The 17,137-nt window shown below is 40.5% G+C and overlaps 1 protein-coding gene across 1 annotated transcript in view; it reads right to left on the bottom strand.

Moving 5' to 3' along the window:
- The window catches only part of SPTBN5 (spectrin beta, non-erythrocytic 5), a 1,783,454-nt gene that overhangs the window by 789,500 nt on the left and 976,817 nt on the right, over window positions 1-17,137 (bottom strand). The gene's annotated exons all lie outside the window — the stretch shown is intronic.

Here is a 17,137-nt window from a genome sequence, read left to right on the forward strand (position 1 = left end):
TAGTAGTCTAATGCTGAACAGTGATTTTAGAGTGCTTGATACCTCATGTTTCATGCTATCCAAGAGGTATCCCAGGATATTATCAGGGCCTATTAAGGTAGTATTCTTTGACTTGGAGAGTGCATTGAAGACTTGTTTGCTAGTGATACCAGAGGATTTATGGTCGAGGGTGTCTTCTGAGAGGTATTGAGGGGAAGAAGGGGTGAAACTGGAATTAGATTTATCAGCCAGCAGGTTTGCTATATCCTCTGATTCCTTTTAAGTGGTTCTATTTACAATTTGTTCAGTACACTGTCATGTTACCTTTGAGGTTGTGAACAAAGCTGATGAAGGCCTTGTCATTATCTTTTGATGATATTTCTGCCTCAAATCTGGCTTTGGTGGGCTTGATAAGATTTCTGAGTTGCTTATTTAGTTTGAGGGGTTTCATACCCTTCTGGGTATTGTAGTTCCTAGTATTGGCCATGGTTTTCCTCCTTTTGTTATACAAGTTGTTGATACTGGGATTCCACCAGGGTGGCCTGTTATCTGCGTTGGTTCTCTGCTTATTCCTTGTGGGTACAGCTACCTCAGTGCAGCTGTTTACATGATGGTATAGGGTTTCTGTAAACAATTTGCATAATGGTAGCAGAGTTTACATTGTTTTTTGGGGGATGGAAATTTTAGCATGGTATAAGTCATTAATACAAGGTTTGCTTTGAAATAATTCCTAAATGTTTGAGGGTTAGATAGCATCCATTTCTGAGAAGTGTTTGGACATTATACTCACTCAGTGATTGGCCTAATGAGTGCCAAGTAGAGGGGAACAATTATATGCCTGAAGCTGGATGATATACATTTAGATATAAGCTGTACAATGAAAAAGGATTTCCTTACAATAGTGAGTATGTTGGGCCCACTGAAGTCCCACCTTCATGAAAGTCTGTTGCATTCTTTCATTCATCCATCACAAAACCTGTTTTGAGTTTAGTACTGAATAGCCTTTATAAGGGGTTCAACATATCAGGTTTCAGACTAACCAGTAGGCGGTCTACTATGTTAGCCATTCGCAATAGACATTATGTTCTTGGCCTTGGGTACTAACTTCAGAAATTGTTGAGAGATTTGAGGGGGTTTTAGATGCAGGTATTTTATGTGAGAATACTGGAAGATTGGTGGGATGAAGTTCAATCTGAATTAGTTGGCCAGTGAATTGGATATATCGTCTTGTCCAAGTATGTGATATAATTTGTTATTAGCTCACTGTAGTGCCAGTCATTGTTTGCAATTTCAAGCAGTTAAAAAAATACTTTGTGGTTATCTTTCACCTGGGTTTATATTTTTACCTCATATCAGGCTTTGGTTGATTTAATCACAGTCCTGAGTTCATTGTGTTAGTTTAGCGAGAGTGTTTTTAGCTTTCTGAGAGTTACATTTATTTTTGCATGCAATGAGTATTTTTTCTTTTATTATACTGCCCACAGGGCTTTATTTTTGAATTTGGTGTTGTTTATTTCTGAGGATGGAAGATGTGTCTATGGAACTATTTAACTATGCAGTATATTGCAACAATTGGCAGTAAATTATTCTGTACAGTGGAAGTTTGAAACAGGCTTAGTAGAGGGACCCCATTCCCAACTAATGCCCTGTACCCAGCATAGTCAGAAACCAACACTACTCAGACGTGCACACAAGATCACTTACACTAGCTTACAAGGGGGTTGAGAATGGTGTGGTAATTTTCTTTGACATTTTCCACAATCAAACTTGAGTGTCTCCATTTGTTCTTTCAGCATGTAACAGCATAGGGCTATACATAAAGTGACTGCTTTCATTTTGTGGGAGGGTTGAGAGGCAGCCTGCATTTGCAGATAAGCTTTTTGTCTTTTCAAGCTGTTGCCTTCTAGGCAAATTGGGTGGTATCATGTCAGCTTTGAACATTAAACATTAAACTTTAGGCAAAACTTATTTCTTCCTTGAATTTATTTTCTTTCCAATAATTTTGTTCAGACAATCACTGGATGATAAGACTAGAAAAAAACTCCAAACAAGCGCCTAGAGCATGTAACAGTCCCACCGGTTCTGGCGCCTAGAGTAATTTTCTTGCTTTAACCAATTTCCTTTCAGCAAAGGCTTGAGATTCACAGAATGTAAGCAGGGTAGTAAGGATGTAAATTTCAACTGCTTTAGTTTTTGCTTGATTGACTCCCATGGGTACACATCTCCATTAATTGTCAGTGGTAGTATGGCTTAGCCCAGCTAAAATGTATTTGCTGTTGGAAATGTAAGGTTTACCATTCCAAAAGGCTTAATGTGACTGCAGGCTATAGGAGTGATCATGCATTGCCAGGTGACCCATGCTGGTGAAAGGGATGTAGTTGTGGTTCATAGCTTGGATGTTATCTAGGGAGAGCTCTATATGTTGTACCTACAGACCACAACACTGCGGAGCATGTGATGTCTAGACCCTGACAGTCTTTTAGTCAGCAGCATTACTGGAGGTGTAATGAGCCACTACAGGGATTAGGGGCTGCAAGGGGAAGAAGAGTAATCTTGGCGGGGGGGGGCAAACTGATCTGTCCTAGTGTAAATGGAAAGGTATTTTGTTTTTTGACTTACAGAAGATGTACATTTGGAATGAAAATGTTCATGCATCATGTAATTACTACCCTGGCATATACTTCCAAGTGATCTGTCAGCAATACAAAGGGGGCGTGGCTTAGTCAGCAGTGTTACTGTGGGTGTGGCTTGTTGAGGAGACAGCAGTCTGGGAGTTGTGAGTACAAATTTGAAAATCCTGGCTACACCCCTGTGACCAACTAGAAAGGGGTGGAGCTATGCTCAAAACCACAAAACCTGGGACTTTAATTAAATAAGATGCCCTGGGTGCCAAACCGTCATTAGGAGAGTCCAATCAAGAGAAAATGAACTGTAGAAGAAAAAAAATATTTCAATGCATTGCCTACATGACAGCTTACTTAATATTTAGATGGAAACAAAAAGGTTGTGAGGCATGAAAAAATAAATTACTTTTTAAATACATTACTGGAATGCCAGTCAAAATCAACTATAAAAAAAAGCATCACTCAACTCAAACCACTTCTCCTTGCACTGCAGTTCTAATTATAATTTATATTCAGCTTTATAAAAGTACCAAGTAACATGCTGAAAGTAGCAATCTCTGTGATACCCCCACTTATAAAAATGTTTCTTATCCAGAAAAGCCCTGCTGCCAATCTACTTGTTTCATGGGGAAAATGTGATCAAAGTAAAAAATGAACAGCAAACAAGAAACAAGCTCAAGATACATTCCTTAAAGGATTACTGCACAGGTTATGGACCACACATGATAGATTATTCTGTTTAGTTTATGGGTAAAGCTGCAAAGTGTCAGACTTCTTTTCTTTAAATAAAAACATAGTTTTTCTTACACTATCCCTAAGCTCACTGTGTAATGTGTAGTTTTAAACAATAACCCTTGTTCCTGCATATTTTTGTAAAAAAATGTTCATATTTTTGGACTTTGGATACATCTGAGGTAATGAAATGTATCTTTTATGTTCTCCTTTTTACTTTTTTGGGGGTGTACATATTAAGCTTCTTTAAGTTTTCTTCACATGTCTTCAACTGTGCACTTTTATCTTTTTCTTTGCTCTGTGATTGACAACTTATATTTTAAGGAGGTCATAATGGAGTTGGGTTCTTGAAAACTGTAAATACCATATGCAAATAAGTTATTACCAGCTCTTTGTAGAAATTAGTATCTTCTCTTTTTCTAACTGACACATTTTGCTAATTCTACTAACACAGCATGCTGTCCTCTACAGCTGCTAGCTTACTTCTAACAACAAAGCAAGAGTTTAGTATGCATATTTTAAAACACACACATATGTACAAACTTGCATGCATGACAGAAAGAGAGAGAGAGACACACAGACAGAGAAGGAGAGAAAGAAAAACAAATATGGAAAAGAAAAGGAATTATCCGTGTCACTTTGGAAGTAGGATCTTGGTTACATTATTAATTTTACCACTGAGGGACCTGAATCCAGCACTTATTTCAGCTTCATTTTTCCTATTAATGTATAACCCAGCTACTACACATGTAATTAGGCATTATAGATTCACAGAAATGTAATAAAAATATTTTGAAACATAAAATATAATGAAAATGTAAATACTTCAAATAGGTCTTAATTCTATTTTTTCTAACTGCAATGTGCCCCACCAACTCACCATCAGCTTATCGAGTGGTACTCCCACTACCCCTGACTTCCATGACAGGTGCAAAACCCTGAGTGTGGCCATCCTGACAGTGAGAAGAGGAGTGGAGTGAGCATGGGTAGCCAGATGGTATCCTCATGGCTGCGGCTGTCACAGGTGGGGTGGGAAAGGGAAGGGGAAGTAGAGCCTTTGGTTTGGGAGGTGGAGAGGAGCTAGAAGTCAGCAGTGTCACATATGTCATCATGCTGATTCTCATTAGGCAATGAGGACTGGCCTGATGGCAACCTGAGTTCCTCAGGCTCTGGAATGACCCTGCCTCTTTAGTCTTCCAACATACCCAGTTCAGCTATCATTTTAAGTACTGGTCTACACAAGAGCTTGGATAAAAATCTGTCCATGACAGCATGAATTTTCCCCCATCATCCTTTGTGCCAACTTTGACATAAGCCAAATACACTAAGCAATCTCTGGTCATGTGGGCTGTAGTCAGGGTTTTATCTCCCTACACCATCAGGCTGGCTAAATGGGAATTAACTCTACTTACTTTACAATTAATTATATATTGCAGTGACACAGAAATATAATACATTCACACATATGCACACACACACACACACACAAACACGTGCACACGCATGTACACACACATGCACACATACACGCACACATGCACATATATGCACATGCATGTACACACACAAACACACACACACACACACACACACACACACACACACACACACACACACACACACACACACACACACACACACACATCATACCTGAGTGAATTCACCTCCCTCCATTCAAGCCAAAAAGTCAGTGGCAGCCAAAATACACAGTTTCCCATCTGTGGCAGTCAAAATACAGATCCTATTTCCAGTTTCCCATCCACGGCAGCCAAAATACAGTTTCTGTTTCTCGCTCGGTGCTGGAATAAATAAGCCAGCCAAAATACAGCTCCTGTTAAATTCAAAGAATAAATAAGCCAGTTCCAGTTCATATTGGAGCAGCAGTTCCTGTTTCTCAGCGCCGGAATGTGCCACATGTGCGTGTGCTGCCTCAGCTCATTCCGAGTGTGTACAGACTGCAGACCTTGTACCTCAGATCATTCCGAGCATGCACAGACTGCAGACCTTGTACCTCAGCTCATTCCGAGCATGCACAGACTGCAGACCTTGTGCCTCAGCTCGTTCTGAGCATGCACAGACTGCAGACCTTGCAGTCCGATCCCCTTCCAGCCTATGTGCTTGTAAACGCATAGACTTCTGGGGCATCTGTAAACTGCTGCCTACTTTCTGAATCTGGACTGGTTAAACAGCAGTCCAAATTCAAGTTTCTAAACATGATGGGGATTTTTTTTATTTTGGTTTACCGCTGGGGGGGGGGGGGAGCTGCAGTCCAATATCATGAGCCGCCACTGGACATCACTGAACCACCTTTGATGAGTTGTACTCCACCATTCAACTGGTAATACATTTTATAGCCCCACTATCTTCTCTGTAAAATAATATTTTTAAGTGCTCCATTTAGCAGCTGTGGTCTGTCTTCAAATTGTGTAGTTCCTATAAGGCTCTGTCCCTTTGGTTTGTCTACACATAGCATGATTTGCTCTTTAGTCTTTAACTGTGAACACACATAAAATACTCCAACTATTTCCTCATACACATTCCTCTTCCTTTTCCTCCCTACTATATTAATTCCCCACTGCAGATGCCTTTCCTTCATAACATCTTTTCATGTACGCGGTCACTGAAAATTAATACTTTCATCCAGACATGGCTTTTTCAGCATCCTGTAAAACAGGGTGAGAAGGTTAGCATCTCTATCATTCATTTACTTAGCTATCCCAGGATCCTGTCTACAGCTGTTACCAACATTTGAGAATCTGTTGTATAAGCTGCTGTAGAAAATAATTATTACACCAAACCTCATTCTCTTCTGCTTTCACTAGAGCTTCTCCTTCTTTGCATATATAATCTACCCAGATTTCCATTCCATATTCCATTAATTTGGATTTTTTTCAGGAAATCCCAGCTGTCACTTATGAAACCCTGATGACATTATCAGCAGATCTTGGTGGAAACCTGTATACATGACCACTGCCACTGCTACCTGTCACCGCCATACCTTTCACCTGTCCAGATTTTCACAGAATGTCCAGATTTCTGTCTCACAATTTTGGTCTGTTCTTCATAAAATTTGTGCTTTTCTCTATTTTTGTGGCAAATCGGTGAGGACAGAATTCACTAAATAATGACAGGCATTTGAGTTTCAGATGTCATATCCTTCAGAAAATGCATGATAACATCATCTTTCGGCTTTTCCCATTAGGGGTCGCCACAGCGGATCATCTCTTTCCATTTCTTCCTATCCTCTGCAGCTTGCTCTGTCACACCAACCGCCTGCATGTCCTCTCTCACCACATCCATAAACCTTATCTTAGACCTTCCTCCTTTCCTCTTACCTGGCAGCTCCATCCTTAGCATCTTTTTCCCAATATACCCATCATCCCTCCTCAGCACATGTCCAAACCAACGCAATCTTGTCTCTCTTGCTTTGTCTCCAAACTGTCCAACATGAGCTGACCCTCTAATATACTGATTCCTAATCCTATCCATCCTAAACACAAAGTGCAAATCTTAACATCTTTAACTCTGCCAGATCCAGCTCTGACTCCTGCCTTTTTGTCAATGCCACTGTCTCCAACCCATATAACATAGCTGGTCTCACTACCCTCTTGTAGACCTTCCCTTTCACTCTTACTGGTACCCGTCTGTCACAAATCACTCCTGACACTCTTCTCCACCCATTCAACCCTGCCTGTACTCTCTTCTTCACCTCTCTTCCACATTCACTCTATATGTTCTCTATATGAGCTCTATATGTTGTACCTACAGACCACAACACTGCGGAGCATATGATGTCTAGACCCTGACAGTCTTTTAGTCAGCAGCATTACTGGAGGTGTAATGAGCCACTACAGGGATTAGGGGCTGCAAGGGGAAGAAGAGTAATCTTGGCGGGGGGGGGGGGGCAAACTGATCTGTCCAAGTGTAAATGGAAAGGTATTTTGTTTTTTGACTTACAGAAGATGTACCTTTGGAATGAAAATGTTCATGCATCATGTAATTACTACCCTGGCATATACTTCCAAGTGATCTGTCAGCAATACAAAGGGGGCGTGGCTTAGTCAGCAGTGTTACTGTGGGTGTGGCTTGTTGAGGAGACAGCAGTCTGGGAGTTGTGAGTACAAATTTGAAAATCCTGGCTACACCCCTGTGACCAACTAGAAAGGGGTGGAGCTATGCTCAAAACCACAAACCCTGGGACTTTAATTAAATAAGATGCCCTGGGTGCCAAACCGTCATTAGGAGAGTCCAATCAAGAGAAAATGAACTGTAGAAGAAAAAAAAATATTTCAATGCATTGCCTACATGACAGCTTACTTAATATTTAGATGGAAACAAAAAGGTTGTGAGGCATGAAAAAATAAATTACTTTTTAAATACATTACTGGAATGCCAGTCAAAATCAACTATAAAAAAAAAAGCATCACTCAACTCAAACCACTTCTCCTTGCACTGCAGTTCTAATTATAATTTATATTCAGCTTTATAAAAGTACCAAGTAACATGCTGAAAGTAGCAATCTCTGTGATACCCCCACTTATAAAAATGTTTCTTATCCAGAAAAGCCCTGCTGCCAATCTACTTGTTTCATGGGGAAAATGTGATCAAAGTAAAAAATGAACAGCAAACAAGAAACAAGCTCAAGATACATTCCTTAAAGGATTACTGCACAGGTTATGGACCACACATGATAGATTATTCTGTTTAGTTTATGGGTAAAGCCTGCAAAGTGTCAGACTTCTTTTCTTTAAATAAAAACATAGTTTTTCTTACACTATCCCTAAGCTCAATGTGTAATGTGTAGTTTTAAACAATAACCCTTGTTCCTGCATATTTTTGTAAAAAAATGTTCATATTTTTGGACTTTGGATACATCTGAGGTAATGAAATGTATCTTTTATGTTCTCCTTTTTACTTTTTTGGGGGTGTACATATTAAGCTTCTTTAAGTTTTCTTCACATGTCTTCAACTGTGCACTTTTATCTTTTTCTTTGCTCTGTGATTGACAACTTATATTTTAAGGAGGTCATAATGGAGTTGGGTTCTTGAAAACTGTAAATACCATATGCAAATAAGTTATTACCAGCTCTTTGTAGAAATTAGTATCTTCTCTTTTTCTAACTGACACATTTTGCTAATTCTACTAACACAGCATGCTGTCCTCTACAGCTGCTAGCTTACTTCTAACAACAAAGCAAGAGTTTAGTATGCATATTTTAAAACACACACATATGTACAAACTTGCATGCATGACAGAAAGAGAGAGAGAGAGAGACACAGACAGAGAAGGAGAGAAAGAAAAACAAATATGGAAAAGAAAAGGAATTATCCGTGTCACTTTGGAAGTAGGATCTTGGTTACATTATTAATTTTACCACTGAGGGACCTGAATCCAGCACTTATTTCAGCTTCATTTTTCCTATTAATGTATAACCCAGCTACTACACACGTAATTAGGCATTATAGATTCACAGAAATGTAATAAAAATATTTTGAAACATAAAATATAATGAAAATGTAAATACTTCAAATAGGTCTTAATTCTATTTTTTCTAACTGCAATGTGCCCCACCAACTCACCATCAGCTTATCGGGTGGTACTCCCACTACCCCTGACTTCCATGACAGGTGCAAAACCCTGAGTGTGGCCAACCTGACAGTGAGAAGAGGAGTGGAGTGAGCATGGGTAGCCAGATGGTATCCTCATGGCTGCGGCTGTCACAGGTGGGGTGGGAAAGGGAAGGGGAAGTAGAGCCTTTGGTTTGGGAGGTGGAGAGGAGCTAGAAGTCAGCAGTGTAACATATGTCATCATGCTGATTCTCATTAGGCAATGAGGACTGGCCTGATGGCAACCTGAGTTCCTCAGGCTCTGGAATGACCCTGCCTCTTTAGTCTTCCAACATACCTAGTTCAGCTATCATTCTAAGTACTGGTCTACACAAGAGCTTGGATAAAAATCTGTCCATGACAGCATGAATTTTCCCCCATCATCCTTTGTGCCAACTTTGACATAAGCCAAATACACTAAGCAATCTCTGGTCATGTGGGCTGTAGTCAGGGTTTTATCTCCCTACACCATCAGGCTGGCTAAATGGGAATTAACTCTACTTACTTTACAATTAATTATATATTGCAGTGACACAGAAATATAATACATTCACACATATGCACACACACACACACACACACACACAAACACGTGCACACGCATGTACACACACATGCACACATACACGCACACACATGCACATATATGCACATGCATGTACACACACAAACACACACACACATACACACACACACACACACACACACACACACACACACACACACACACACACACACACACACACACACATCATACCTGAGTGAATTCACCTCCCTCCATTCAAGCCAAAAAGTCAGTGGCAGCCAAAATACACAGTTTCCCATCTGTGGCAGTCAAAATACAGATCCTATTTCCAGTTTCCCATCCACGGCAGCCAAAATACAGTTTCTGTTTCTCGCTCGGTGCTGGAATAAATAAGCCAGCCAAAATACAGCTCCTGTTAAATTCAAAGAATAAATAAGCCAGTTCCAGTTCATATTGGAGCAGCAGTTCCTGTTTCTCAGTGCCGGAATGTGCCACATGGGCGTGTGCTGCCTCAGCTCATTCCGAGTGTGTACAGACTGCAGACCTTGTACCTCAGATCATTCCGAGCATGCACAGACTGCAGACCTTGTACCTCAGCTCATTCCGAGCATGCACAGACTGCAGACCTTGTGCCTCAGCTCGTTCTGAGCATGCACAGACTGCAGACCTTGCAGTCCGATCCCCTTCCAGCCTATGTGCTTGTAAACGCATAGACTTCTGGGGCATCTGTAAACTGCTGCCTACTTTCTGAATCTGGACTGGTTAAACAGCAGTCCAAATTCAAGTTTCTAAACATGATGGGGATTTTTTTTATTTTGGTTTACCGCTGGGAAGCTGCAGTCCAATATCATGAGCCGCCACTGGACATCACTGAACCACCTTTGATGAGTTGTACTCCACCATTCAACTGGTAATACATTTTATAGCCCCACTATCTTCTCTGTAAAATAATATTTTTAAGTGCTCCATTTAGCAGCTGTGGTCTGTCTTCAAATTGTGTAGTTCCTATAAGGCTCTGTCCCTTTGGTTTGTCCACACATAGCATGATTTGCTCTTTAGTCTTTAACTGTGAACACACATAAAATACTCCAACTATTTCCTCATACACATTCCTCTTCCTTTTCCTCCCTACTATATTAATTCCCCACTGCAGATGCCTTTCCTTCATAACATCTTTTCATGCGCGGTCACTGAAAATTAATACTTTCATCCAGACATGGCTTTTCAGCATCCTGTAAAACAGGGTGAGAAGGTTAGCATCTCTATCATTCATTTACTTAGCTATCCCAGGATCCTGTCTACAGCTGTTACCAACATTTGAGAATCTGTTGTATAAGCTGCTGTAGAAAATAATTATTACACCAAACCTCATTCTCTTCTGCTTTCACTAGAGCTTCTCCTTCTTTGCATATATAATCTACCCAGATTTCCATTCCATATTCCATTAATTTGGATTTTTTTTCAGGAAATCCCAGCTGTCACTTATGAAACCCTGATGACATTATCAGCAGATCTTGGTGGAAACCTGTATACATGACCACTGCCACTGCTACCTGTCACCGCCATACCTTTCACCTGTCCAGATTTTCACAGAATGTCCAGATTTCTGTCTCACAATTTTGGTCTGTTCTTCATAAAATTTGTGCTTTTCTCTATTTTTGTGGCAAATCGGTGAGGACAGAATTCACTAAATAATGACAGGCATTTGAGTTTCAGATGTCATATCCTTCAGAAAATGCATGATAACATCATCATCTTTCGGCTTTTCCCATTAGGGGTCGCCACAGCGGATCATCTCTTTCCATTTCTTCCTATCCTCTGCAGCTTGCTCTGTCACACCAACCGCCTGCATGTCCTCTCTCACCACATCCATAAACCTTATCTTAGACCTTCCTCCTTTCCTCTTACCTGGCAGCTCCATCCTTAGCATCTTTTTCCCAATATACCCATCATCCCTCCTCAGCATATGTCCAAACCAACGCAATCTTGTCTCTCTTGCTTTGTCTCCAAACTGTCCAACATGAGCTGACCCTCTAATATACTGATTCCTAATCCTATCCATCCTAGTCACACCAAGTGCAAATCTTAACATCTTTAACTCTGCCAGATCCAGCTCTGACTCCTGCCTTTTTGTCAATGCCACTGTCTCCAACCCATATAACATAGCTGGTCTCACTACCCTCTTGTAGACCTTCCCTTTCACTCTTACTGGTACCCGTCTGTCACAAATCACTCCTGACACTCTTCTCCACCCATTCCACCCTGCCTGTACTCTCTTCTTCACCTCTCTTCCACATTCACTCTATATGTTCTCTATATGAGCTCTATATGTTGTACCTACAGACCACAACACTGCGGAGCATATGATGTCTAGACCCTGACAGTCTTTTAGTCAGCAGCATTACTGGAGGTGTAATGAGCCACTACAGGGATTAGGGGCTGCAAGGGGAAGAAGAGTAATCTTGGCGGGGGGGGGGGGCAAACTGATCTGTCCTAGTGTAAATGGAAAGGTATTTTGTTTTTTGACTTACAGAAGATGTACCTTTGGAATGAAAATGTTCATGCATCATGTAATTACTACCCTGGCATATACTTCCAAGTGATCTGTCAGCAATACAAAGGGGGCGTGGCTTAGTCAGCAGTGTTACTGTGGGTGTGGCTTGTTGAGGAGACAGCAGTCTGGGAGTTGTGAGTACAAATTTGAAAATCCTGGCTACACCCCTGTGACCAACTAGAAAGGGGTGGAGCTATGCTCAAAACCACAAACCCTGGGACTTTAATTAAATAAGATGCCCTGGGTGCCAAACCGTCATTAGGAGAGTCCAATCAAGAGAAAATGAACTGTAGAAGAAAAAAAATATTTCAATGCATTGCCTACATGACAGCTTACTTAATATTTAGATGGAAACAAAAAGGTTGTGAGGCATGAAAAAATAAATTACTTTTTAAATACATTACTGGAATGCCAGTCAAAATCAACTATAAAAAAAAAAGCATCACTCAACTCAAACCACTTCTCCTTGCACTGCAGTTCTAATTATAATTTATATTCAGCTTTATAAAAGTACCAAGTAACATGCTGAAAGTAGCAATCTCTGTGATACCCCCACTTATAAAAATGTTTCTTATCCAGAAAAGCCCTGCTGCCAATCTACTTGTTTCATGGGGAAAATGTGATCAAAGTAAAAAATGAACAGCAAACAAGAAACAAGCTCAAGATACATTCCTTAAAGGATTACTGCACAGGTTATGGACCACACATGATAGATTATTCTGTTTAGTTTATGGGTAAAGCCTGCAAAGTGTCAGACTTCTTTTCTTTAAATAAAAACATAGTTTTCTTACACTATCCCTAAGCTCACTGTGTAATGTGTAGTTTTAAACAATAACCCTTGTTCCTGCATATTTTTGTAAAAAAATGTTCATATTTTGGACTTTGGATACATCTGAGGTAATGAAATGTATCTTTTATGTTCTCCTTTTTACTTTTTTGGGGGTGTACATATTAAGCTTCTTTAAGTTTTCTTCACATGTCTTCAACTGTGCACTTTTATCTTTTTCTTTGCTCTGTGATTGACAACTTATATTTTAAGGAGGTCATAATGGAGTTGGGTTCTTGAAAACTGTAAATACCATATGCAAATAAGTTATTACCAGCTCTTTGTAGAAATTAGTATCTTCTCTTTTTCTAACTGACACATTTTGCTAATTCTACTAACACAGCATGCTGTCCTCTACAGCTGCTAGCTTACTTCTAACAACAAAGCAAGAGTTTAGTATGCATATTTTAAAACACACACATATGTACAAACTTGCATGCATGACAGAAAGAGAGAGAGAGAGACACAGACAGAGAAGGAGAGAAAGAAAAACAAATATGGAAAAAAATAGGAATTATCCGTGTCACTTTGGAAGTAGGATCTTGGTTACATTATTAATTTTACCACTGAGGGACCTGAATCCAGCACTTATTTCAGCTTCATTTTTCCTATTAATGTATAACCCAGCTACTACACACGTAATTAGGCATTATAGATTCACAGAAATGTAATAAAAATATTTTGAAACATAAAATATAATGAAAATGTAAATACTTCAAATAGGTCTTAATTCTATTTTTTCTAACTGCAATGTGCCCCACCAACTCACCATCAGCTTATCGGGTGGTACTCCCACTACCCCTGACTTCCATGACAGGTGCAAAACCCTGAGTGTGGCCAACCTGACAGTGAGAAGAGGAGTGGAGTGAGCATGGGTAGCCAGATGGTATCCTCATGGCTGCGGCTGTCACAGGTGGGGTGGGAAAGGGAAGGGGAAGTAGAGCCTTTGGTTTGGGAGGTGGAGAGGAGCTAGAAGTCAGCAGTGTCACATATGTCATCATGCTGATTCTCATTAGGCAATGAGGACTGGCCTGATGGCAACCTGAGTTCCTCAGGCTCTGGAATGACCCTGCCTCTTTAGTCTTCCAACATACCCAGTTCAGCTATCATTCTAAGTACTGGTCTACACAAGAGCTTGGATAAAAATCTGTCCATGACAGCATGAATTTTCCCCCATCATTCTTTGTGCCAACTTTGACATAAGCCAAATACACTAAGCAATCTCTGGTCATGTGGGCTGTAGTCAGGGTTTTATCTCCCTACACCATCAGGCTGGCTAAATGGGAATTAACTCTACTTACTTTACAATTAATTATATATTGCAGTGACACAGAAATATAATACATTCACACATATGCACACACACACACACAAACACGTGCACACGCATGTACACACACATGCACACATACACGCACACACATGCACATATATGCACATGCATGTACACACACAAACACACACACATACACACACACACACACACACACACACACACACACACACACACACACACACACACACACACACATCATACCTGAGTGAATTCACCTCCCTCCATTCAAGCCAAAAAGTCAGTGGCAGCCAAAATACACAGTTTCCCATCTGTGGCAGTCAAAATACAGATCCTATTTCCAGTTTCCCATCCACGGCAGCCAAAATACAGTTTCTGTTTCTCGCTCGGTGCTGGAATAAATAAGCCAGCCAAAATACAGCTCCTGTTAAATTCAAAGAATAAATAAGCCAGTTCCAGTTCATATTGGAGCAGCAGTTCCTGTTTCTCAGTGCGGAATGTGCCACGTGTGCGTGTGCTGCCTCAGCTCATTCCGAGTGTGTACAGACTGCAGACCTTGTACCTCAGATCATTCCGAGCATGCACAGACTGCAGACCTTGTACCTCAGCTCATTCCGAGCATGCACAGACTGCAGACCTTGTGCCTCAGCTCGTTCTGAGCATGCACAGACTGCAGACCTTGCAGTCCGATCCCCTTCCAGCCTATGTGCTTGTAAACGCATAGACTTCTGGGGCATCTGTAAACTGCTGCCTACTTTCTGAATCTGGACTGGTTAAACAGCAGTCCAAATTCAAGTTTCTAAACATGATGGGGATTTTTTTTATTTTGGTTTACCGCTGGGGGGGGGGGGGAGCTGCAGTCCAATATCATGAGCCGCCACTGGACATCACTGAACCACCTTTGATGAGTTGTACTCCACCATTCAACTGGTAATACATTTTATAGCCCCACTATCTTCTCTGTAAAATAATATTTTTAAGTGCTCCATTTAGCAGCTGTGGTCTGTCTTCAAATTGTGTAGTTCCTATAAGGCTCTGTCCCTTTGGTTTGTCTACACATAGCATGATTTGCTCTTTAGTCTTTAACTGTGAACACACATAAAATACTCCAACTATTTCCTCATACACATTCCTCTTCCTTTTCCTCCCTACTATATTAATTCCCCACTGCAGATGCCTTTCCTTCATAACATCTTTTCATGTACGCGGTCACTGAAAATTAATACTTTCATCCAGACATGGCTTTTTCAGCATCCTGTAAAACAGGGTGAGAAGGTTAGCATCTCTATCATTCATTTACTTAGCTATCCCAGGATCCTGTCTACAGCTGTTACCAACATTTGAGAATCTGTTGTATAAGCTGCTGTAGAAAATAATTATTACACCAAACCTCATTCTCTTCTGCTTTCACTAGAGCTTCTCCTTCTTTGCATATATAATCTACCCAGATTTCCATTCCATATTCCATTAATTTGGATTTTTTTTCAGGAAATCCCAGCTGTCACTTATGAAACCCTGATGACATTATCAGCAGATCTTGGTAGAAACCTGTATACATGACCACTGCCACTGCTACCTGTCACCGCCATACCTTTCACCTGTCCAGATTTTCACAGAATGTCCAGATTTCTGTCTCACAATTTTGGTCTGTTCTTCATAAAATTTGTGCTTTTCTCTATTTTGTGGCAAATCGGTGAGGACAGAATTCACTAAATAATGACAGGCATTTGAGTTTCAGATGTCATATCCTTCAGAAAATGCATGATAACATCATCATCTTTCGGCTTTTCCCATTAGGGGTCGCCACAGTGGATCATCTCTTTCCATTTCTTCCTATCCTCTGCAGCTTGCTCTGTCACACCAACCGCCTGCATGTCCTCTCTCACCACATCCATAAACCTTATCTTAGACCTTCCTCCTTTCCTCTTACCTGGCAGCTCCATCCTTAGCATCTTTTTCCCAATATACCCATCATCCCTCCTCAGCACATGTCCAAACCAACGCAATCTCGTCTCTCTTGCTTTGTCTCCAAACTGTCCAACATGAGCTGACCCTCTAATATACTGATTCCTAATCCTATCCATCCTAGTCACACCAAGTGCAAATCTTAACATCTTTAACTCTGCCAGATCCAGCTCTGACTCCTGCCTTTTTGTCAATGCCACTGTCTCCAACCCATATAACATAGCTGGTCTCACTACCCTCTTGTAGACCTTCCCTTTCACTCTTACTGGTACCCGTCTGTCACAAATCACTCCTGCCACTCTTCTCCACCCATTCCACCCTGCCTGTACTCTCTTCTTCACCTCTCTTCCACATTCACCATTACTCTGAACTGTTGATCCCAAGTACTTAAACTCGTCCACCTTTACCAACTCTACTCCCTGCATCCTCACCAGTCCTCTAACCTCCCTCTCATTTACACACATATATTCTGTCTGATAACACGTCTTTTATTCTAGCAACTTTCTAAGCTTGTGAGAGCAGTATTTAAAATTTGTTCCTGCTTTGAGGCTTTGTCCTCTTCATTATTTTTGGCATTGTCCAGATTTTTTGTGCCTAAAGGTTGAGAGCTATTATCACCACTTCATTATTCTTAATTTGTGCAACAGAATCATTGACAATGCTTTCAAACTCTGATATGACATCTAACACAAACTTATGAAGCACAGAACATTATGATATTCTGCATACCTCTCAACTGTCCAGATTTTTGCAGAATGTTCAGATGTTTGTTTCATGTTTTTGGTCTGCTCCTTATAAAATTTATGGTTTTCTGGCAAACCAATGAGGACTGAAGTCTCATGATAATGACAAGAATTTCAAACTTCATAGCCTATTATTCTAGCAATATTTTAAGTTTAGCCACCCCCCCCCATTATTTTTGGCTTTGTACATATTTCTTGCAGTAAGAGGTTGAGAGGCATGGTTTTGTATAATTGTTTACTAGGGGTTTTTTTTTTCAAACAGTCCACAGTGCAGCAACTACCATCCT

The sequence above is a fragment of the Protopterus annectens genome, chromosome 6.part0 (genome assembly GCF_019279795.1).
Source record: "Protopterus annectens isolate FY-2018-M chromosome 6.part0, PAN1.0, whole genome shotgun sequence".
In the NCBI taxonomy this organism is placed as follows: domain Eukaryota; kingdom Metazoa; phylum Chordata; order Ceratodontiformes; family Protopteridae; genus Protopterus; species Protopterus annectens.